The sequence below is a fragment of the Phocoena sinus genome, chromosome 20, assembly GCF_008692025.1.
Source record: "Phocoena sinus isolate mPhoSin1 chromosome 20, mPhoSin1.pri, whole genome shotgun sequence".
NCBI lineage: Eukaryota > Metazoa > Chordata > Mammalia > Artiodactyla > Phocoenidae > Phocoena > Phocoena sinus.
In genome coordinates this window covers 13611047-13633919 of record NC_045782.1, presented here as the reverse complement: position 1 = coordinate 13633919, position 22873 = coordinate 13611047, and the positions used below count along the sequence as shown (strand labels likewise).

General features: G+C 48.5%; 1 protein-coding gene across 1 annotated transcript in view; it reads left to right on the top strand.

The window, feature by feature from the left end:
* Window positions 1-1715: 1715 nt before the first annotated feature.
* RPH3AL (rabphilin 3A like (without C2 domains)) overlaps window positions 1716-22873 on the top strand; it is a 147104-nt gene continuing 125946 nt past the window's right edge. The window contains exon 1 of the mRNA XM_032615570.1: window positions 1716-1752. The gene's annotated coding sequence lies outside the window, so the exon portion shown is untranslated. The remainder of the gene's footprint in view (window positions 1753-22873) is intronic.

The following is a 22873-nucleotide window of genomic DNA, read 5'->3' as shown; positions in this document are numbered from 1 at the left end:
AGCGTGTGTCCCTCTGCAGCGAGCATGACGGACCCAACACCAGGAGGAGGAGGAGGTTATGGTGGAGGGCGTCGGGGGAGGAATGGGCAGGAATGGGCCGGGACCAGTGTACTGCCTTGCAGGGCCAAGGGAATAAACACTGGGCCAGGAGAGCAGGAAACGGCTTTTTAAGTGAGCTGGGAGGCTGTGTCTGCTCTCCCCTGTGAGTCATCCCCGGGGCATGGGGCAGGGCCAGACAAACGCTGTTTTGTTACTGTTCCTGGGACAATGTGGTGAGGCCTGGGGAAATGAGTGCGAATCCCCAGTCTAGTCAGAGCCTGGCACAGAGCAGAGGACAGGCAGTGCTTTGCTGAAAGCTTTGATACTGAAGGGATGAAGACTAGCGGGGTTCACTTTTTCTGAGCCCCAAAGAGGTACAACTTCAGCCAGGAAGAGGTGCTACAGGGAGGCCACTTCAGGTCAGTGTAGAAATCTTTCTCCCATGGTCAGCAGTCCAAAGAGAGGCTAGGTCCCCCCAGAGGTGGTGAGCGCTGCGTCACGGGCTGTGCAAGCGGCGATGTGAGCGGCTCCTGCCTGCAGGGGCGGCTGTGGGGCAGGCAGGCGGCCTAGAGCCTGTAGAATCCCTACAGCCTTGAGGTTTCGGGCTGAGTGAGGTGACGATGGTGGTGGAGATGATGCAAATGACTTGACTGAGGCCCTCCAGTGAGCCAGGCCTAGAAGCGGGGGCTTCTCCTGCATGATCTCATTCAGTCCTCCCAGTGGGACTATCACGTCCCTTTTGCACATAAAGAAACTGAGGTTTAGCCACTAGCTACACTGGCGCAGTAAAATTTAAACGAAGTGAAATTAAAAAGTTCATCCCACGTGACCGGTGGCCAGGGGACAGCATGGCAGTATGACATTTCCATAATGGCAGAAAGTTTACTGGACCGTGGTAGCTTAGAGAGATGTGCTCACTTACCCAAGGTCATCTCTCCCATGGGCAAGATCCAGAACCCAAACGGAGGTCTGACCCAGGTACCGGTGGAGGCTGCTGTGTGAGTCTGGAGACCAGGACTTCCAGATGTGGTCATCACTCAGCACCTGATCCTGGAGTTATCTCAGGAAATCAGTTCGTAAACAGGTTTTGGGTCGAATCGTTTTCCTGATAGAGAACGAAGGGTAACAGGGCTCTAGCACTGCCCCTCCAAGCTTCGAGCTCCCACCCCACCTGCATACCAGGCCAGGCACCGCGGCGCCGAGTGGGTGGAAGTGGAGAATGTGGCAGATGTTCTTGAAGCGGGGGAGCCAAGACACAGGGCGGACGGGTCTTTTTTGTGGCCGTTTCCTTTAGTGACTGAGCCAAGTTGCCACAGCTTGTCCGGCGTCCGTCAGTGGAGCGTTCATTCATTCAACAAATACACGTTGAGCTGCAGTAGGTGCCAGGTGCTGTTTCAGGCCCCAGAAGTCATACCTGCCCTGCTTTTGCACCTTGGGCGGTTAGAATGGCTCATTTGGGGGGCTGGGGACTTGGAGCTGCTTAGGGAACAGACAGTGATGTTCGTTACCCAGAAACAAGAAGGGGCCGTTGAGACTGGTTTGGCGGCGAGGACAGTCCTACAGGGTGACCTCGGGCCGGTCCTCCGCCGGAGGCCTCAGGTCCCGGGCCGGGCGGGGCGGGGCGGGGCGGGGCGGGGCGGGTCGAGCGCCCGGTTCCCGCGGCCGCCGCCAGAGGGCAGCCAGGGAGCGTGCCGGAGGCCGGCCGGACCCCGGGTGAGTCTGGCGACCCGGGGGCGGTCCACTTTTCGGGGCCCGGTCTGCGAGCGCCGGGCCGTGCGTTCGGCTCGGTGGCGGGGACCGCGGGGGCGCGTGGGGCGGCCCTGGAGCGGCGGGTGGGTCCGGGGAGCTGTTGCGCGCGGGGTGGGGACGAGCCTGGGGGCTGCGGGGCGCGCGCAGGGCCCGAGCCGCGTTCCCTCCCGCCGTGCCCGCCGCCCGCCTGGCCTGGAGTCCGGGGCTGGTCTCGAGAGGCTCGGGGCAGCGCCTGGGCCGGCCCCCGGAGCGCCTGGTGCTCAGCGTCCGGCCCTTAGCCTGTCTGGTGCCCTCGGGGGGTGGGGGGCGTCGTGCGCCCGCGTTGGGGGGCCGCGGGGAGTGAGTGGGCGGCCGCGGGGAGTGAGTGGGCGGCCGAGAGCGGCGGCGGACTGCGGGCGGCGCCAGGGAGAGCGCCCCGGGCGAGCGCGTCAACAAGCGCAGTGCTTACCCACCACCCGCGGGGCGCGCACGTGCGCGGGAGGGGCCCTGCGGGGATGGCGCGCCCCGCCTCTCCGCGCTCGGCCTGGCCTTCGGTGAGGATCCCACGCTCCAGATGGTGGGCCTGGGCCCTGGCCGTCGGGGCTTTCGCCCCCAGTTAGGTGGTCAGGAGTGGGAATCGAATAGCACTTGGTGTCCAGGAGGATGTGAGGAGGGCGGGATGGAGGTAGCTCTCACTGGCCAGGCAGGATTCCTCACCTGAGCACCTCTTTTCAGCCTGAGAATCCTGCCCCGGGTTTGTTTTCCAGTCTTCCCAAAACCCTGCTCCCAGCAGTCGGGCCAAGCTCTGTTTTTCTCAGCCGCAGGTTTGGAGGAAGTGTAGAAATCCTTCCGGGGGGCTCCCTGCGTTCAGGATGAAGGCTCTGGGCTCACAGTGGTGCCTGTGACACCTGCGCTGTGGGTGTGGAAGCCCCCTTGCTTGGGCTGCAGCGAGGGCGCTGCTGGGAAGTCTGGGAATTTTGTCCCCTACTTGGGGCTCGGAAGGCTGAGGACCTGAGTTTCCTACCTGCGTGGTCTGTGACATGCCCACCGCTGGAGGTGGCCCTGGGGAGAGGTGTGATGCGGGAGGTGGGCACCCATCCTCCGTGAGTTTAGGGCTGGGGACGGTGATAAGGCTCCATCTGTGCAGCTACATGAGAACCTTTGATCCCCCAGCATTTGGAGGTCTGGGGGAGTCAGAGTGTCCCGGGACACCCTGGTAAGAGCATTGGCCGAGCCGGGGCTGCAGTCTAGTTTCTGCCCCTCCCCGCCACACACACACCTTGAGAGATTGTGCCCGTCTCCGGGTGCCCCTCCATCCTCCTTCCTCTGACGTTCACTTGGCCTCCCATCTCTTGGGGGGAAAAATCCATGCACTGGAGCAGAAAGCTTCGTTTCCTCTTTTCTCACTGTCACATTTTCCCGGCAAGGGCTCTGCACCTGCTGCCTGCCTCTTGGCTGCACGCCTCCCCTCTTATTCCTGCGCAGCCTGCGCTGCTGTCCCCACCACGTTGCTGAAACTGCTTCCCTGAAAGTCAGCTTGTTTCCAAACACCGATTTTTTTTTGTCGGCCTTATCCTGCTGCCAAGTCCTTCTGCCCAGGAAGCAGGCCCCTCTTTGCAGCCTTCTCTGCTGCGATTTCTCTCCTCATTTTGTTCTTGTTTCTCCATCATTCCTTCTCCTCTTCTGACGACCCTTCCCTCTTTTCTGGGATGTTTTGTGAGGCCCCGTGTTTATCTTCTCAGACAACTTGCTTCGGGATCTCTCAGGGAACTCACCCCCCGCCCCGCCATTCTAGCTCTAGTCCTGGCTCCTTGGATGCCCAGTGACACCCCAAACTCACCATGTCCTCCTTACTCCCCAGCAGTGGGTTTCCTTCCCTTCTGTCACACTGACTTTTCCCTGAAGCGTCTCGCCTCTCCCTGCCCCTTTGTGACCAGGCTACTGTTCCAGGCCTTGAATGTCTCAGGCAGGAGGTCAGAGGCCCCTTCGCTGGCCTGATGCCAGAATCCCTTCCAGCTCCCACAGTCCATCTGGCATGTCACCTCTAGACCAACGGTCTCTGGATGACTACTGCTTTTACCCTGTTGCTGAGCCCTCTCGCCTAGGAAGTCTTCAGAGGCTCCTGGTCTCCTCCCACACAAAGCTCAGCTCCGCCACCTCCTGTAGCCCCTCAGTCGTGTGGCCTCACCCTCCAGAGCCACTTTCCAGTCCCGAGATTTCTTCCCTCCCTACCATGGTCAACCCTCTTGGCCTTAGTCTTAGAGACCCAGCCCAGAGCTGTCTCCCTGGGAAAGCTTTGCCTCTCCCAGCTTCCCTGGGCACCTCTTTCCTGGCCTTCCCACTCCACCGTGCCCTCAGGACCACGCCTGTCTGTCTGCTGATCACAGCCACTTTGTGTCCTTGAAGCCTCTTCCTTTCCTCCCGGATCTCCAGGACTGGGTATCTTGTTGGCTCTCGATAGAAGAATTCCTCCCCTTAACCTCCAAGAACACCTCTGGCCATCCTTCAGAGTCTGGTTCAAATCCCACCTCCCTCCTGGACTGTTCGAGTCCCAGATTCCCACTGGCCTGCACTTCTGGGCTCATGGATGGATTCAGTACCGTTTGTGCCACCCAACTTAATACTTTGTTCTCTGCTATTAGCCTCCAGTTGTATCATGGGTATGAGAGATGCTTTTCCGGTTCTTAATCATAGCAGCTGTTTATTGAGTGGTCGGTATGTGCTGGGTGTGTGCTGATCTTTCCAAGCAATCCCTCGTGTGTGTTATTCGCACAGCCCCCAGAGGGGTAGGAGCTAGGATTCTTGTTTCATTCTCCCCATGAGGACATAAACCCCGTGAGGTCCAAGGACCTGCCTAAACCACACAGCTTGTAGGTGGGCGGAACAGAGGTTGCAACTCAAGTCTGTCTGGCTCCTGAGACTGTTTTTTGATAGTAGGGGTTGCTATTTGTCCAGGAAAGCGTACACTTCAGTCCAGGGAGTGTGTTACAGGTCCTCTTAGCACCTGGCCCAGATGTGCAGGATGTCCTGGTGGTGTGGTCATCTGGTTGCTTGGGACCCCACTGGAATACAGGAAAGGACTTTGTAACAGAACAGATGCTTAATGGTGGGACCAGTGACTAGGGGAGGCTGTGACAGCTGCCCCAGAGGCCTTCGAAAACAGGCTGTGCATATGTGTGCAAATGTGTGTATGCGTGTCTTAAGTAAGAGTTGAGGAACAGAGAACCCCGAGGAGCCCTCAGGTCATTTCTGTCCCTTAGGATACTTTTTTTTTTTTTAGTAAGTGTTTTTAATTTATTTTATTTTTGGTTGCACCGAGTCTTTTTTTAAAGAAATTTATTTATTTTTATTTATTTTATTTTTGGCTGCGTTGGGTCTTTGTTGCTGTGTGCAGGCTTTCTCTAGTTGTGGCGAGTGGGGGCTACTCTTCGTTGCGGTGCACGGGCTTCTCATCGCGGTGGCTTCTCTTGTTAGGAGCACGGGCTCTAGGCATGCGAGCTTCAGTAGTTGTGGCACGTGGTCTTCAGTAGTTGTGGCACACGGGCTTCAGTAGTTGTGACACATGGGCTCAGTAGTTGTGGCTCGCGGGGTCTAGAGCCCAGGCTCAGTAGTTGTGGCGCGCGGGCTTAGTTGTTCCGCGGCATATGGGATCTTCCCAGGCCAGGGCTCGAACCCGTGTCCCCTACATTGGCAGACGGATTCTTAACCACTGTGCCACCAGGGAAGCCCCTGTTCCGGGTGTTAGTTGTGGCAGGCGGGCTCCTTAGTTGCGGTTCACCGGCTCCTTAGTTGTGGCACGCAAACTCTTAGTAGAGGCATGCAAGTGAGATCTAGTTTCCTGACCAGGGATCGAACCCACGTCCGCTGCATTGGAAGGCGGATTCTTAACCACTGTGCTACCAGGGAAGTCCCCCTTAGGGCACTTTTAAATGCTTTTCTTTGTAAACAAAATCAACGCTATCCCCGAACAGTACCACCTTCAACTAAGTTTCCTTAGGAGCTATACTCCCCTTCCCTCCACAGGTCACTATCATATGAAAATGAGTTCCTGATGTGAAATACAGTTGCCATGGCAACCAGTAATGCGAGGCCTGGAGTCTTGCTCCTAGGTCTCTGCACCGTATGCTTCTAGGGGCTTTTTCCATCTTTGTCGCCTAAAAAAATGAGATACTCCATTTGACTCTCCTTTTGCGGGGACATTTAAAACATTTGTTTTTTTCAGGGAGCAATTTCTGGGCACTGTTAACACCCCAGCAGCTTGTCACCAGGCTGCTGGCACACCATTAATAATGACCCCGAATGGTGCCTCTGGTTTAGGTCACATTTCGAATGAAATCCAGTGCCCTATGGGTAAAAGGACAGTAGCTGCGGCCTCCACGCAGCCTTGATGGCTGGAAAGACAGAGGGAAGGAGCATGGTCTGGTGTAACAGAGAACCCCAAGAACAGAGAACAGAAAAAAAAAAAAAAAGGATTTTTAGAACAGTTGTGTTGTTGTTTTTTTTTTTGGCTGCACCACGCGGCATGTGGGATCTTAGTTCCTCGACCAGGGATCGAACCTGTGCCCCCTGCAGTGGAAGCGTGGAGTCCTAACCACTGGACCGCCAGGGAGTTAGGGAGGGCTTTTTGGTACAGCTTCGTTCCAGTTGGAGGCGGTGAAATTGTTTGTCTTTAGTTGCTGTCTCCTCCTGTGTGAGAGCCTTGCTCAGCTATCCTGGCAGAGGCCACCCAGAACAGGGTGCCTCAAGGGTGAGAGAGACGGGGTGCCTTTGGCCATAATCATAGCTACTAACTTTGATGGGTGCTTATTTTGCACAGCCCTTATTCCTTTATTTAATCCTCAACCAAATGAAGGTAGAAATACTATTGTTATCCCCATTTTACAGGTAAGGAAAATGATGCACAGAGAGGTTAAGTGCTTGCCCAAGGACACAGAGCAAATAGGTGGTAGAGTTGGGCTTTAGTACTAGGAAGTCTGACTCCTGTGGCCAATGCTCTTTACTTGGTACCACGTGGATAGTGGAAAGACTGTGTTTAAAGAATGAGAGGGTGAATTGGAGAGATAGAGCAGGTTGGCTTTCTCAAGATTTGATTTAAAGCAATCATTTTCAACTTTTTATATCTTATGAGAGACAAAAGGCTGCAGTGAAAAGGCATGTACTGGAGCGTTCACAGCAGCACTGTTTTTAATAGCCACAAAACTGAAAATCACCCAGCATCCTTTGGCAGTAGAATGGACAAATACAGTGGGGTGAATCCATACAATAGAACGCTCTACCACAGAAGAGTCCGCAGCCACATGGAGCATCATGGAGGAATCACGCAGACACTTGAGCAAAGGAGCCAGACGGAAAAGAGCGTGTACCGTAGGATTCCATTTATATAACGTGCAAAAAAGGCAGAATGAATATAAGGTGTTAGAAGTCAGAGTAGTAGTTCCCAGGGGCACAAGGAAGGTTTCTGGGAGGCTGGTGATGTTCGGTTTCTCTATGTGGGTGTTGGTCACATACGTGTGCTCATATTTTCAAAATTCACCAATTTTAGTGTGTGCACTTGTGTGTGTGTGATACTTCAATAAAATTTACTGAAACAGAGAAAAAGGCAGCAGTGACCCTCAACCCAGGACATGAATACTGACGCTCCACTGCCTTATAGGGGCCACACACTTGGCACTATACTCGGAATCTTAGATTTCTTGTGAGAGGTGGGAGGTGACATGAGGGTAGGCACCCAGGTTCTGGGGCAGATGGCTCTGGGGATGTGGGAGCAGGGCCAGGGCCAGCTCTGGTTTTCTCCCGTCCCCATCTACTCCGTGAGGTTTGGGGAGAGCTTGCTAATAAGCTCGGAGGCGGCTGGTTGGGTTCTGCCCATGAAGCAGCTCTTTTCTCCCTGCCGTGAGGCCTGGGGGTAAGGACGTGACGTGGATCGCCTTCTGCTGGTCGGCGGGGTGTCAGGTTGGCCTGGAGACACTGCGGAATATGGATGGTGCTGCCACCCTCTGCACAGACATCCTCACCCCTCCATCAGCAGGACTGCGCCCGCCTGGAAAGTGAGCGGCATTCACTGGGAGATCAGCTCCTCCTTTCACATGGCAGTTGTGTGCTGCTAAAAATACTGGAGCACCTTCTGTAAGACCACAGTTACGTAGTTAGCACCTTATGTAAAAGTACTTAGTATCACCGCAGACAGTTTATCGGTCAGGTGTTTTGGTGACGTTGGTGGGCATCATCACAGAGTTGGTGGTTGGCTTGCCCGGTGAGGAGGGTGAACGATCGTCAATATCCAGGCCTGCCTGACTCACTCGGCTGCACTCACACCTAATTTACGTGTTGATGCTTTTTTTTTTTTTTCCCCAATGTGTTGATTGCATTTTCCTCTTTAGGCCCAGCCCATCCAAGCAGTTGAGTTGATGCCGGGGTTTGTACAGTTTCTTCTTGCTCAGCCCTCATCCCCTTCTCATTTACTGGTAGAGCATCTTCTGATTCACAGAAGCTTAGAAGGGCCTCCTCCCCATTCAAGAGGTCCCCTCCGTGAGCGGCCGGGAGGGTGGCCATTGGCTTGAGTGCCGCCAGTGACCAGGGCAGCCCATCTCATGGTTGGATGATGCTTTGAATAGTTATGGAGAGCAATGGAACAAAACCGAGGTGCAGGATGTGCCGGGTAGGTTGAAACGCTGAGCTGAAACTGACAAGAAGACATTTCACAGGGATCAGGTTTTTAAAGCCGTGGGATCTGAGGCTAGGACAGCAGTTTGGCAGGACCTGTCAAATTAAAAAGCATCTGCCCTACATCATGACGATTCTACTTCCCAGGGTCTGCCCTAAAGGAAACGTGGCATGTGTGCACAGGTGGAAAGTCCTGGGGCAGCCTTTGTGGCAGTTTGCCGTCCACGGTGAAAAACTCTACACAGTTTGAACGTCTGCTGGTGGTGGAATAGGACCCGCTACATCAACTCACATTTTCACACCTGGGAGTCCTATGCAGCTTTGAGAAAGAATTAGTTGGATCTCTCTAGAACAATAATGATGAATCTCTCAGATTATAAGGTGAAGAAAAGCAAGTTTCCAAGCGATGAATACATGATGCCTTTCATAGAAACGTTTTCACATAGTCCTTCATACTTTATATGAATACAAATATAAGTGACACATACCTACATGTAAAAGAATATAAAAAGGTCTAGAAAAAGGCATTCCAAACTTATAATAGCTATTATCTCCAGGGCCTCAGGCCATCAGGATTGTGTGTGTGGGGGGGGGGATCAAAGAGAAATTTAGCCTTCTCTGTGATATTTAAGCTTTTAAAAATAATTTCATTGACGTGTTTAAGATTTTTAAAAGGAAAAGTAATTACATAATTAAAAATTAATGTCTAATTTAACCCCCTTCCTCATACAAGAAGCCTTCTTGCATCTATGCCTGAGTCATGGATGGACCGTGACATGAAGCTCACGGTATGGTGTTTTACATTTAGGGGCAGCTCATAGAGGTAGAAATTATTCCCTCTTTTGAGCTGAGATCTTGAGATCTGTCTCTTTGTCACTTTGCTTCTGGGTCTGTCCCTTTCGAGCCATCTCAAATAAGTCTGTTTTCCATGGGGCAGGATTTTCGCTGGTGCAAGATCCCCATCATGCCCGCCTCCTCCAGGGAGAAGGACTTGCCTCTTTCAGGGGTTCCTTGTAGAGTCTATAGGGTGATATGGATCACACTCCAGGCCGTGCTGGGCACCTGGCCCGTCAAACATCCTCCTAAAATTTTGCAGAACTGGACCCTATGCCCCCGATGTTGCTTGGACATAACACTTTTGAAAAATAATGGTAATTTTTTTGAATCTTAAAAGTAATTCATATTCATTATGGAAAATTTAGAAAATACACAAAAACACAAAGGAGAAAGTAAACATCTGTGATTCTCAGCCTCCAGAGATAACTATGTTTAATGTTTAAAAATTGAGATCATTTTATATGAATGATTTTATTTATTTATTTTTTAAAGTAAAAATTTATCGAATTTGTTACAATACTGCTTCTGTTTTATGTTTTGGGTTTTTTTTTTTTTTTTTTTTGGTTACAAGGCATGTGGGATCTTAGCTCTCTGACCAGGGATCAAACCTGCACCCCCTGCACTGGAAGGTGAAGTCTTAACTACTGGACTGCCAGGGAAGTCCCTGAATGATTTTTTTTTTTTTTTTTTGCGGTACGCGGGCCTCTCACTGTTGTGGCCTCTCCCGTTGCGGAGCACAGGCTCCGGACGCTCAGGCTCAGCGGCCATGGCTCACGGGCCCAGCCGCTCCGCGGCATGTGGGATCTTCCCGGACCGGGGCACGAACCCGTGTCCCCTGCATCGGCAGGCGGACTCTCAACCACTGCGCCACCAGGGAAGCCCCCTGAATGATTTTATAACCTATATTTTATTTAACATTTATTTATCCATAAGAATAGTGACTGACGTATATGTAATACATTTTTTCTCAGATCAGTGTTTTTCTACTATTATTTTTTTTAAACATAGAGAAGTTTCTAATGTTTATGTGGTGTTGTGGACTGAATGTTTGTGTTCTCCTGAATGCATGTGTTGAAGCCCTAATTCCAAGAGTTGGATAATATTTGGAGGTGGAATGTTTGGGAGGTATTTAGGGTTAGATGAGGCCCTGAGGGTGGGGCCCGCATGATGGGATTCATGCCCTTATAAGAAGAGATGGCCGAGAGCTCTCTCTCTCTCTTTCTCTTTCCATCCTCACACATGCACTGAGGAAAGGCCATGTGGACACACAGCAAGAAGGCTGCTGTCTACAAGCCAGGAAGAGAGCCTTCACCAGGAACTGAATTGACTGACACCTTGATCTTGAACTTCCAGCTTCCAGAACTGAGAGGAATAAATTTCTGTTTTTTAAGCCTCCTAGTCTATGGTATTTTGTTTTCACAGCCCCCGCAGACTGATCTATGTGGTTAAGTCTATCAGTACTTTCATTTTGTGATTTCTTCCTTTGCTTTTGGGTTTGAAAGGTCTTCCCCACCCCAAGTTCAGATAAATATTCACCTATATTTTCTTCTCGTTCTTTATTTGGTGTCAGCTTTTCCACTCAGCTCTCTCTTTTACATTCAACTCTAATCCTATCAAAATTTATTTTAGTTTATGGTATAAGATTAGAGCCTGATTTTATTTCTTCTCAAATTGTCCACCAGTTCTTTTAGTTCAATTTCTTTTCCTACCAACTACATTTGAAATTGAAATTTAATTTTTTTGGACTATTCAGTTGACCCTTGAACAACACGGGTTTGAACTCTGTGGGTCTACTTATACATGGATTTTTTTTCACTAAGTAAGTACTACAGGTCTACACAATCTGTTGTTAGTTGAATCTGAGGACGTGGAACCACGGATATGGAGGGCTGACTGTAAAGTTATACGGGAATTTTCAATTACAAGGGGGTTGATGCCCTTGACCCTCCCCCACCATGTTTAGGGTCAACTGTACATTACAACCATGTTGCTCAAAATTCAAAAAGGCAAAACATGAGCGTCTCCGTCCCCCCTCTCCCTTAGCCTCCCAGGTCCAGTAACCTGTGTTACTAGGTTAATAGATTTTGGTCTTGGACTAGATTTCCTTCACCCTTCCCCCGACTGAGTCTAAATGTTAGCTTTATTATCGTGTATGAGCTTCCAGGTTTTCTCTTTTTTCATTAACTGATCTCTTTTTCTTCCACTGTCACATTTTTTAAATTATGACTTTATAAATTTAACCCCTGGCCATGCAGATTCTTTCTCAACTTTTCTTTGGTTATGCTTGCCTATTTAGTCATTCTTCTCTATGATATTTATAGTTATTTTATAGCTCTTCTGCACTTATCATTAGAATCTAATTTGGAATGACAATAAATTTCTAAAATAATAACAATATTGAGTTTTCCTCTCTAGAAATGTGGTCTGTCCCTTACTGATTCGTGTCTTCCTTCCTGTCATTCTCTTTTTTTATAGCACCCACTTAAGTTTCATAGATTTCTTTATGGGGGTTGTGAACATTTCTTGGTTGCTCCTAGGTGTTTTATGCTTTTTTGTTGCTAGGGAATAGGATAATTTCCCCCCAGTCTTATCTTTTAACTGGATATTGTTGGAATATAAGAAAGTGTTTGATTAAAAAATTATTGTGAAATAGATATATATGCATATAAAACAAATATGTACAGTTTAAAGAAGAGTAATAAAGTAGACATATGCCCAGCCAAATGAAGAAACAGAGTATCAAAAGCCCTTTAGAAATTGTTTCTGTGCCTCTCCTTAGGTGGGTTTTCCTCTCTCCTCATCCCCAGGGGATACACTAACCTGAATTCTGTTATCATTATTAGCCTGCTGTTCTTTATAACTTTACCATGCAGGTTTATGTCTTTAAACAATATGTTTTAAAATGTTGTGTACTTTTGAACTTTTATAAATGGAGTCACACTGTATTCCATTTTTTAATAGATCCATTTGTGTTTGTGGGGTTTTTTTTTGGCTGCGTTGGGTCTTAGTTGTGGCACACGAGATCTTTGTTGTGGTGTGTGGGCTTCTCTCTAGTCGTGGCACGTGGGCTCCAGAGCGCATGGGCTCTGTAGTTTGCGACACTTGGGCTCTCTACTTGAGGCTGGAGGGCTTAGTTGCCCCGCAGCACGTGGGATGTTAGTTCCCCTACGAACCAGCGTCCCCTGCGTTGGCAGGCGGATTCTTAACCACTGCCCCACCAGCAAAGTCCCATTCCCCCTAACTTTATATTTAGTTCCCAGTTTTGAAACAATTTTCTCTCGGTCCCCAGTGGAAAGTTAATGGCTTAAGTAACTGGCTTAATTTAGAAGGTGGAATGTAGGAGTCTATATTATTTTCCAGACTTCATTTTTGGAAACCAGGTTTATTTCTCTTCGATGTAGAGCACAGGGGGGTTGGATGAGGGGGTGTTTGGTGCCATGATCAGAAAACAAGGGCTAGACCCCAAGTTCTTTCGCGCCATCCCTCAGGGACCCTTTGCCTAAGAAGGCTCAACGTTGAAATTGGTCTGCTGTAAGTGGGGCCTCATTTACAAGTAAAAAAAGAAGTGAATTCTCTTCTGGTTTCTTTTTTAATGTCATTGAATCACACGGGTTAGTGACAGGAAACGACCCAATTTCAGCTGGTTTCAGCACTGTCAGTTCTTGTCCTCATTAACGTCAGGGTCTGGGCAGGTGTTTGATCAGGGGTCGGTGCCGTGGGTGAGGCTCGCCAAGAAAAGGTCAGAGATGACTGTGAAATTCTTTCTAACCCCAAATGGTAGTGATCAGCCCAGGCCATGTCTTGGAGCAGCCACGGAGCTGCTTTCCATGTTTCCCAGATCTCATTCCTTGGCTTTTCTTGAGAGCCTGTTCCTGTGGTGACCTTCTCTACCCGCCAGTTCTAATCCTGCCGGCGGTTTTCCTCATTTGCAGAAGCCACTGCTTGGGGGCCGATGACCCCAGCCTGGACACGAAGACCTTTCTCCCATTCCTGGGGCTTGTTAGGACCTTCCACTTTTAACGTGAGCACAGCAGAAAGTGGGCGTGATTCTTGACCACGTGGTCTCTGCGTCTGCAGGGTTCTGTGGAGCAGGAAACTAGCTTCTTTGAGTATCTTGCTTGGCCAGAGCTGCCATGGCTGGGGACGCAGCAGGTCTGCCAAAGTCATTTTTGCGGGTTGGGAGCCATACGAGGGCACTGCATGGAAGAGGCTTTCCATTGTGCTTTATGATGGCGATTTTCTCACACGTGGCTGTGAAGCATCTTGTTTTAGCATTATCAGTTTATGACAGCGATTTTCCAACAGGTGGAAGAGACACGCCTCCACCAAGGGTTGCCTCTTCTCACTTCATGTAAAAGGGCCTCGTGGGCTGGGACGGCCTCAGATATCCCCAAACCCATCTGCAGGTTTGGGTGTCGTGTGGTGAACTGGATCACCCCTGACAGGGTGAAGGGGGATAATTTAGCAAAGCGGGTAACTCAGGAGTGAGAGTTGCCTGTTTGGAACCTAAAATGCCTTTACAGAATTGAGACTTTGCATCCAGGATACTCTGAGGTCAGGGCAGAGAGGACAGGCCCAGGGGGCAGGCAGGACCCAACTGTGGGCTGGCCTCTCTTGGTGCAGACCTGGTGTCCGGAGCGTGGGCTCACACGGTAGCTAGTCAGGGGCTGAAGGCTTGCACTTCAGGGGTCATGGCCTTAGAGGACATTCACTGTACATCACTCTCAATGGTGGGCTCTGCTGACAGATGTAGAACGTGGACTCTTAGAGTTTGTGTTGGAATATGGAACAGGCATGTGGATGGATAGCAAATTGTGGCAGGTCGGAGGAGCTGAAGTTGATACACTTTGGGGAGGGCTGGGTGGCAAGGGGTATGTTCTGGGAGTGCAGGTTTAGGTGGGAAGGGAGATAAGGCACATCTCCAGAGGGTGGCAGGTGGGAACTGAGACAGGCCATCTGCAGGGTCTTACCAGAAGGTAATGGGGTCCTGACAAACAGGCTAGGCTAGCGACAGATCTTCAGAAGCGTGGGGGATAAGGCCTCAACAGGGAAGAGGGTCGGCCTACAACCAACTCAGAGCCAGAGGCCCAGTGATCAGGGTCTCCGGGTTGTGGCTGGGCCCAGCGTGAGCAAAGCAGATGCTGACTTGCTTAGTGGTTAAGGGTTCTGGGCTCAGACTTGCAGGCTTTCATCCTGGCTCTGCCACTCCCTCACCCTGTGCCCCTGAGAAGTTGCTTTGCCTCTATTTGCTCATCTGTAAAATGGAGATAATAATAGTATCTGTCTCATTGTTCAGAGGACTCGGTGAGAAGTCATGTACAAAGCACTTAGAACAGTGTTTGGTGCATGGATGGTGGTTATTATTGTTAATATTGAGGTCTCCCCCTTTGGCCTCAGAGTTGCCTTCGAATGGGGTTCACACCCAGGCTTGAGGGCTGCTGCTTTCATTATATTGAATTTTGTAGCCCACTTGCTTGTCTTGTTTCTACAGCTGCTGGAAATTGCAGAGTCTGACGTATTGCATCAGATTTCTGGTGCCACCTCCTCTTTCTGCTCTCTGCCTGGCCTCTGTTCTCTTTGATCCTCAAGTTGTTTATTTTTTATTGTGTTCAGTCCCTAAGCTGCCTCAAGCCCTCCTTGAAATAGGCAGTTATAAATTTCCAATGAATAAATATAATTTTAGATCATACATGGAATCAGAGTTACAGTGTAAGGAGGTATGCTCTACCTGCCCACATCCCTGTCTCCTCGTCTTACCTGAGTCTGGGGGATCAGTTGGCAATAAGAAAGGCCAGCCCCTGGGACAGGTTAGGCTGCACAGCAGAGAAGAGGCTGCAGTATTCTGGCTGTGAATGTCACTCTCAGGCCCGGGGGTGGAATGGATGAGAAGGTGGAGGAGGTGGAGGAGGACGAAGACTAACTCTTATCAAGTACCCACCCTGCACCTGTCACTGTGTAGGTGCTTAACAGACTTTGGGCTGCTCCAGGAGGCTGGTAGATGAGTATCCCCATTGTGGGACTGTAGAATTTGGGGAAGTTTAGTCTGTAAGTTAGAGACGGGATGTGCATCCGATTATTGTAGAGTCAACCCAGACCCAACTGTGGGCCATATGAAGGGTCAGGTGCGAGACCTTCCCCAGGACTTCCTCCCACTCTTCAACCTTGCCAGGGCATATGTCTCGGTCATCTTTTGCCACAATATTGCTGTGAAACAGACCAACCCCCAAACCCACTGGCATTTGGCAGTAAGTGTTTATTCATCCCTCATGTATCTGTGGGTTGGGTGGTGTTTGGCTGACCTAGGCTGCTGTCAGTGGGACTAGGTTGGCTTTAAGCTGTGTGTTGGGTTTAGGCCTGTTTCACGTGTCTCCTATCCCACTTGGTCCAATGACCGCCAAGGCATGTTTGTGTCATAGTTACAGGCAGGAGTGCAAGAGTGCAAGCTCAGCTGCACAAGCACATTTCAAGCCTCTGCTTACATCATCACCACTGGCATCATTTGGCCAAAGCAAGTCACATGGCCAATCTTAAGCCAAGGGGCAGGGAATCACCCTGCCTACCATTGAGCCATGGCAGAGTGTGGCTATCTCATACTCTTACAGAGAGAAGAATTGACACCAATGATTCAGCCTACTTTAGGATGAGTCTCATTTATTTGCTCAGTAAATGTTTTTTTGAAAGGCTGCAGTATGACTGGTACTGTGTTGCCTCTGGGGATAGAGTGGCAATGCAAGCCACTGAAAAATGCAAGCTTGGTCCTTGTCTTACAGAACTTACAGTCTAGTGATAGAAACAAACTGGAGAGCTACTTCTATCATTAATTATTGAATTACAGTTGTGATCATCTCTACAGGGGACAAGTACAGAGCACTGGGCATGTACCAAAGGGCCTGACCTGGTCCAGGGAGGAAGAGATGGTTGAGCCCAGAATTGAAGGGTAAAACTAATTAGACAAAGGATCCTTAATAAGATTAACAATTGACTTCTCACCTGAAACCTTGGAAGCCAGAAGGCAATGGAATGAAAGTCAAAGTGCTGAGACAAAAAGACCATCAACCAAGTCTATACCCGGTAAAAACGTCCTTTAAAAATGAAGGAGACAGGCTCCCTGACTTCAGACTATACTACAAAGCTACAGTAATTCAAGGCAGTATGGTACTGGCACAAAAATAGAAATATAAATCAATGGAACAGGATAGAAAGCCCAGAGATAAACCCACGCACATATGGTCACCTTATCTTTGATAAAGGATACAAGAATATACAATGGAGAAAAGACAGCTGGGAAAACTGGACAGCTACATGTAAAAGAATAAAATTAGAACACTCCCTAACACCGTATACAAAAATAAACTCAAAATTGATTAAAGACCTAAATATAAGGCCAGACACTATAAACTCTTAGAGGAAAACATAGGCAGAACACTCTATGACATAAATCACAGCAAGATCCTTTTTGACCCACCTCCTAGAGAAATGGAAATGAAAACAAAAATAAACAAACTGGACCTAAAGAAACTTAAAAGCTTTTGCACAGCAAAGGAAACCATAAACAAGATGAAAAGACAACCCTCAGAATGGGAGAAGACATTTGTAAACAAAACAACTGACAAAGCATTAATCTCCAAAATATACAAGCAACTCATGCAGCTCAATATCAAAAAAACAAACAACCCAATCCAAGAATGGGCAGAAGACCTAAATAGACGTTTCTCCAAAGAAGGTATACAGATTGCCAACAAACACATGAAAGGATGCTCAGCATCACTAATCATTAGAGAAATGCAAATCAAAAAACTACAGTCAGGTATCACCTCACACCAGTCAGAATGGCCATCGTCAAAAAAATCTACAAACAATAAATGCTGGAGAGGGTGTGGAGGAAAGGGAACCCTCCTGCACTGTTGGTGGGAATGTAAATTGATACAACCACTATGGAGAACAGTATGGAGGTTCCTTAAAAAACTAAAACTAGAACTACCATATGACCCAGCAATCCCACTACTGGGCATACACCCTGAGAAAACCCTAATTCAAAAAGAGACATGTACCACAATGTTCATTGCAGCACTATTTACAATAGCCAGGACATGGAAGCAACCTAAGTGTCCATCGATAGATGAATGGATAAAGAAGATGTGTCACATATATACAATGGAATATTACTCAGCCATGAAAAGAAATGAAATTGAAGTATTTCTAGTGAGGTGCGTGGACCTATAGAGTCTGTCATACAGAGTGAAGTAAGTCAGAAAGAGAAAAACAAATATCGTATGCTAACACATATATATGGAATCTAAAAAAAAAAAGTTTCTGATGAACCTGGGGGCAGGACAGGAATAAAGATGCAGATGTAGAGAGTGGACTTGAGGACACGGGGAGGGGGAAGGGTAAGCTGAGACAAAGTGAGAGAGTGGCATGTACGTATATACACTACCAAACATAAAATAGATAGCTAGTGGGAAGCAGCTGCATAGCACAGGGAGATCAGCTCGGTGCTTTGTGACCACCTAGAAGGGTGGGATAGGGAGGGTGGGAGGGAGATGCAAGAGGGAGGGGATATGGGGCTATATGTATACATATAGCTGATTCACTTTGTTACACAGCAAAAACTAACACAACATTGTAAAGCAATTATACTCCAATAAAGATGTTAAAAAAAAATGAAGGAGAAATCAAGACATCCTGTATAAATAAACCTGAATTTGTTGCTATCAGACCTGCCCTACAAGAAATACTATAGAGAGCCCTTCAGGCTGAAATGAAAGGACACTAGACTGTGACTCAAGTTCACAAGAAGAAATAAGGAGCATCTTTAAAGGTGTAAATGTATTTTGCTGTAACTCTTTTCTCCTATCTGCATAAAGCAATAATTATGAAACTGTGTTGACAGACTTATAATGTACAAAGATGTAATTCGTATAATAATAATAGCATAAAAGAAGGGGGAAGAAAAAGCTATATTAGAGCAAAGTTTTTGTATATATTGAAATTAGTTTGGAATTAATCAGAGCTAGATTTTTTTAAGTTAAAATGTTAGTTGTAATCTCCAGGGCAACTGTTAAGAAAATAACTAAAAAATATGTAATAAAAGAGAATTAAGGGCTTCCTTGATGGCGCAGTGGTTAAGAATCTGCCTGCCAATGCAGGGGACTCGGGTTCGAGCCCTGCAGGAAGATCCCACATGCAGCAGAGCAACAAAGCCCATGCGGCACAGCTACTGAAGCCCGCGAGCCACAACTACTGAAGCCCACGTGCCACAACTACTGAAGCCCGTTCACCTAGAGCCTGTGCTCCGCAACAGGAGAAGCCACCTCAGTGAGTAGCCCCCATTCGCCACAACTAGAGAAAGCCCATGCGCAGCAACAAAGACCCAACGCAACCAAAAATAAATAAAGTTTAAAAAAAAAAGAATTAAAATGGTATGCTAGAAAATACCTATTTAACAGGAAAGAAGGCAGTAAGCGAAGAGTATAGGAACAAAAAGACATAAGACTATATAGAAAACAAATAGCAAAATGACATAAATCCTATCTTATCAGTAATTATATTAAATGCAAATGGAATAAACACTCCAATAAAAAGAGATTGACAGAATAAGTTAAAAACCCCAGTCTGTGCTATCTACAAAACACTTTAGATTCACAGATACACATTGGTGGAAAGTAAAAAGATAAATATATACCATGCAAGCGGTAACAGAAATCTGAAGTGGCCACACTCATATTAGACAAAATAGATTTATCTCAGACAAACAGGATATTTTGTAATGATAAAAGGGTCAATTTATCAGGAAAACATACCAATTATAAACATGATGCACCTAACAACAGGCCCCCAAAATACATGAGGCACAAACTAAGAGAAATGAAGGGAGAAATAATAATAGTTGGAGACTTCAAGGTTCCACTGTCAATAATGGACAGAACTGGTAGACAGAGGGGCAGTAGGGAAATAGAAGACCTGAAGAACGCTATAAACCAAGTAGACCTAAGGGATATTTATAGAACACTCCACCTAACAACAGCAGAATACACATTCTTTAAATGTGCACATGAGAGAACATATATCACATCATAAAACAAGCCTCAATGCATTTAAAAGGGTCGAAATCATACAGAGTATGTTCTCTGACTACAGTGGAAAGGAATTAGAAACCAATAACAAAAAGGAAATTTGGGAAATTCACAAATATGTGGAAAGTGAAAACATTCCTAAATAACCAGTGGGTCAGAGAAGAAATCATAAGAGAAATTAGAAAATACTTTGAGATGTATGAAAAAGAATATACAACGTACCAAAACTTATGGGATGCAGCTGAAGCAGTGCTCAGGAGGAAATTTATAGCTGTAAATGCCTATATTAAAAAAGAAGAGACTTCAAATCACTAGCCGTCTTCCACCTTAAAGTTGAAAAAGAAGAGCAAACTGAATCCAAAGCAAGCAGAAGGAAAGAAGTAATAAAGATTAGAGCACAAAAAGGGAAATAGAGAATAGAAAAGTCCACCGATTGTGTGATTCCATTTATATGAAATGTCCAGAATATGCAAATCCACAGAGACAGAAAGATTAGTGGTTTCTGGGGGCTGGGGAGAGGGGGGAATGGGGAGTGACTGCTAATGGGTACAGAGCTTCTTTTTGGGGAGATGAAAACGTTCTGGAATGAGAGAGTGGTGATGGCTGCATAACTGTGAGTATACCAAAACCACTGAATTGTACATTTTAATAGGGTGAATTTTATAGTACCTAAATTAAATCTCAAAATGGTGTTAATTAAAAAAAAAATCAAAGTGGGTAACTAGGCAAAGGAGGTTGGGAGGAGTAGAGTTGGGGAAGCATTCCCCAGGGAGGCGTATCAGGGTGTCTCCAGGCCCCAAGGGGAAAGAGTGTGGTGTGTTGCCAGAGGCCCCAGGTGGGCTGGGCTGGGCTGGGCTGGGCTGGGCTGCCTTTGGTTTTATCATTAGAGCAGTAGAAAGTCACTGGAGGATTTCTGTAGGTGGCTCCGTTGCAGGGCTGGCATTTTGAAGAGCTCATTGTGACTTTTTTTTTTAGAATAAATTTATTTTATTTATTTATTTTTGGCTGAGTTGGGTCTTCGTTGCTGCGCGCGGGCTTTCTCTCATTGCGGTGAGCTAGGGCTACTCTTCGTTGTGGTGCATGGGCGTCTCATTGCAGTGGCTTCTCTTGTTGTGGAGCACAGGCTCTAGGTGCGCGCGGGCTTCAGTAGTTGCGGCACACGGGCTCAGTAGTTGTGGCTCACGGGCTCTAGAACACAGGCTCGGTAGTTGTGGCGCACAGGCTTAGTTGCTCTGTGGCATGTGGGATCTTCCCGGAACAGGGATCGAACCTGTGGTCCCTGCATTGGCAGGTGGATTCTCAACCACTGTGCCACCAGCGAAGCCCTGGTGAACAGATTGGAAAGGGCCAGGAGTGGACTTGGGGAGGCGTCAGCGGTAGCCCAGGTGAGAGAGAAACCTACCTGTCAGGGAGGTTATTGTTTAAGGTCACCCCACTAGATGGAGCCAGACCTGGGTCCTTCTGGCAACGCAACCTCTGCTCTCCACAGGCCACTGATTTGCATCCTCCCAGGTATTCCTGATCAGCCCAGAGAGTGGCTGAGGTCTCTGTGCTTAATGAGAGGGGGGAGGGAAATGGACATCATATTAATCAGGCTAAGTAGGATTTGTGGCTAACTAGCGCCGCCTCGCTGCAAACAGTAGACATTAAACTGTAGAGGGGCTTCCCTGGTGGTGCAGTGGTTGAGAGTCCGCCTGCCGATGCAGGGGACGCCGGTTCGTGCCCCGGTCTGGGAAGATCCCACATGACGCGGAGCAGCACGGCCCGTGAGCCATGGCCGCTGGGCCTGCGCGTCCGGAGCCTGTGCTCCGCAACGGGAGAGGCCGCAACAGTGAGAGGCCCGCGTGCCGCAAAATAAATAAATAAATAAACTGTAGAAATGGGGATTTATTGCCAGGACACTGGAGCATGTCACAGAAGCCCAGGCCATCCTCTATTTCGGCTCTTCTCTCTTTTCTCTCACCGCAGACCACCTTTCTCTTTCCTGGGCGTTCCCACCTGGGGAAAATGGCCCCTCCATCAGCTTCTAAATTTGCATCTTATTACTCCAGAGAGCAGTTGAGTTAAAACTTAAGTCTCTTAGCCCATTTCCTAGATTCTCAAGGAAGGGACCTCAACATGCCAGCTTGGGCTGAGTGCACCCCTGGAAGAGTCAGCTGGGCCTGAGGAGGCTGGTCCCAGTGTAAACTTGAGGCTTCTGGAGCCCACGCCTGAAGGCAGCTGGGCAGCTGGTAGGACCAGAGAGAAGAAGGGGCATCCAATGGGATGCAAGCGACCTTGTGTCAAGGGTCCCTCCCCCACCACTCTGGAGGACTCACTGCCTAAGATGGGTCTGCCCCTAGGGATAAACCACAGGAGACTTTATTTTATCACTTGAACTGGCTTATAAACAGCCCTCTGACTATCCATCTCCCCTCCCCTTTGGGCCTCCACTTTCAGCCCTTAACTGGGCAGGGAACATTCCAGAATTTAGAATTAGTCTTACTACCTTTGTGAATTCTGTCCGTTTTCCCAGAAAAGCAAGGTCTAGCTCATGCCCTGCTGAAAAACTTGTTGAAAAGGACCCCAGTTACTGTCATTGTCTCATTTTCCACCTGCTGTTTGAAACTCAGTGGCGCTGAATCGGATGCCTGGAAGCCCTGGTGGTTGCGGAATAAATGGGCCTCTGACTGGGGACAGGAGGTGTCTGTGAGGTCCAGTGGGGGGCATGTGTGAGGGTCAGCCGCCAGTCACGTCCCCAGCCCCACCGTTTCCAGCCTCAGCTCATTGGTTTCAGCAGGCCTGCTGGTAAGGCGTGCTATGCCGCCCGCCCTTTGTGCAGGGAATGCTGTGGAAGGGAGACCGCTGGGGGCGGGGAGACACAGGGAGCCCCAGGCCCTTCACCCCGGGACAGCCATTTCCAGTGCTAAGGAGGGGGATTGATCCTGGACGGGGCTTTTTCTCTCGCTGTGAGAAGCAGGGAATTGAAGTCCTTTAGTCAGATACTCTCTCAGACATCAGAGAGGGGGGACAAGGAAGGACACTGCATGCAGATGTGAGTTTCAAAGGCCTTTTCTCTTTGAATTCCTGCGGCATTTATAGGAGGCTGAGCTGTTTGGCGTCTTCTTCTTTACAGCCGTGTGCTGGTTGCCTGGAATGTTGTTTCCGATACTAATAATGATGCTGGTGGCATGCGCGCAGCTGGTGCCTTACCTCTGATTAGCAGTCACAAACCTCTGCATTTAATTTCTCATATAACCTAGTGAAGGAAGTAGGGCAGATTGTTTTATATGCATTTAATAGCTGACAAACCCTCAGGTTGCCTGGGCATGGGATGGAGGGGGTGTGTGAGTAATTGTTTACCCTTCACAGCCACACAGCTGGTCAGAGCTGGGACTAAAAGCCTGCCTTCTGATTTCGGATCCCGGACTCTGTTCACAACAGAGCGGAACGATCTTCGGAATTCTCTCAGGCACAGTCTGTAGCTTATTCTTCCTGGTTTTCCTGTCTGTCATCCATCCATCCCTCCATTTATGCCTCCGTCTTGTTCT